The sequence below is a fragment of the Physeter macrocephalus genome, chromosome 21, assembly GCF_002837175.3.
Source record: "Physeter macrocephalus isolate SW-GA chromosome 21, ASM283717v5, whole genome shotgun sequence".
NCBI lineage: Eukaryota > Metazoa > Chordata > Mammalia > Artiodactyla > Physeteridae > Physeter > Physeter macrocephalus.
Window position 1 is genome coordinate 8,174,244 of NC_041234.1, and position 1,960 is coordinate 8,176,203.

General features: G+C 57.1%; 1 pseudogene; it reads right to left on the reverse strand.

Annotated features, from left to right (window-relative positions):
* Positions 1-1,114: 1,114 nt before the first annotated feature.
* The window catches only part of LOC102996965 (ferritin light chain-like), a 14,265-nt pseudogene continuing 13,419 nt past the window's right edge, over positions 1,115-1,960 (reverse strand).

Sequence of the window (1,960 nt, forward strand, 5' to 3'; positions counted from 1 at the left end):
TTGTTTATCTCAGCATGTTGGGCATTTGTCAGTTTGTTCTCAGATTCATTCCCCATCCTGTGATGCTCTGTTCCCTCCGTATTGCAAGGACCTTCATATCCCATGATCCCTTCTATGTAAGTTTGCGTATTTCTCTCCCTCTGTCTCGGCTTTGGGTAACGTCTCAGCAAGTGACTGTGTCTCCTCTGCCTCCATCTCCCGCCAGATAGCAGCACCTTTCAGGGCCGCAGCACCTGCTGTGCTTCTAGTTTCCATCAGCGGGCTCTAAATGCTGGGTTCTGCCAACACAACCTCCTTCTGTTGTCCCTTCGATCATATGGGCGGTAGCAGCTTCCTGCTGTTTTTAATCTCTGGGATGCCTCACCATCCCTCCTTGGCTTCTCCGTTCCACCATCACCTGTGTCATAAATTCCTTGTATAAAGTTCCCTCTGTTGAGGGATTTTTCTTTTCCTGACTGGACCTTGACTAATATGCCATCTAAAAATTATTTGTGTGTTGTTTTTGTTTTCTAATATGTATTTATTTATTTTTGCTGCAGAAAGCTTTGTTGTTTCCATTTGGTCCAAGGCGTGGGAGAGGGCTCCAGGGTGGATAAAAGCTGCCTACTGGGGCATCCCTGGTGGCGCAGTGGTTAAGAATACGCCTGCCAATGCAGGGGACACGGGTTCGAGCCCTAGTCTGGGAAGATCCCACATGTGGCAGAGCAACTAAGCCCGTGCACCACAACTACTGAGCCTGTGCTCTAGAGCCCACGTGCCACAACTACTGAGCCCATGTGCCACAACTACTGAGCCTGCGCTCTAGAGCCTGTGAGCCACAGCTACTGAGCCCACGTGCCACAACTACTGAAGCCTGCACGCCTAGAGCCCGTGCTCTGCAACAAGAGAAGCCACCGCAATGAGAAGCCAGCGCACCGCAACTAAGAGTAGCCCCCGCTCGCCGCAACTAGAGAAACCCTGCACGCAGCAACGAAGACCCAACACAGCCAAAAATAAATAAGATAAATAAACTTATTATTTAAAAAAAAGCTGCCTAGTGGCTGCAGAGAGGGGCTTCAGGCAGAAGCCCTGACGCCAGAGGGGCTCCTCAAAGGCCGCTGGGCTCCGGACGCTCCTAGTCGTGCCGGAGGGTGAGCCTTTCGACGAGGGACTCGCCCAGCCCCGCCTGGGGACCAGCCGGCCGGCGGAGGTTGGTCAGGTGGTCGCGCATCTTCTGGATGAGTTTCACCTGCTCATCCAGGAGGCGGCTCTCCGGGAGGTCACGGAGGCGGGGGTCTGCGCGGGCAGAGCCCAGGGCGTGCAGGTCCACAAGGGCCTGGTTCAGGTTCTCCTCCGCGAGCGAGCGCGACGGCTTCCACAGCGTCCTGGGTTTCACCCCACTCATCCTGAGACGCTTCTGCACGTCCTGGAAGAGGGCGCGGCTGCCGCCCTGCTTTTGCGTTTTCCAGAGGCGCTGGGCGCCCTCACGCTTCCCCCCGGGCACTTCGCGGAAAAAGTGGCCCAGGCCCTGCAGAGCCGCGTCGTGGCGGTGGAAATAGGAGCCCAGAGAGAGGTAGGTGCGGGAGGCCCGCAGATGCATGTTGACCAGGCGGTTGACGGCGGCCTCCACCTCGGCGGAATCATTCTGACGAATCTGGGAGCTCGTGGTGGATCGGTAATACGGAGTTAAGCTCAAAATACGGTGTTGGCGGTCCCGGTGGCCGAGGACAGCTGAGCGGCTGGTTCCGAAGGTCGCGAGTGGAGCACAGGTTGGAGGTGGTCGGAGGCAGGAGCGAGGGGCGCCCCTGGGTCTGTTCTGTCCACGCACCGCTGTAGCAGGAGACGGAGCCGCGGGACCTGCCCAGGGCACTGCCTGTGTTTTTTTTATTTGTTTGTTTGTTTTTTTCGGTACGCGGGCCTCTCACTGTTGTGGCCTCTCCCGTTGTGGAGCACAGGCTCCGGACGCGCAGGCTCAGCGGCC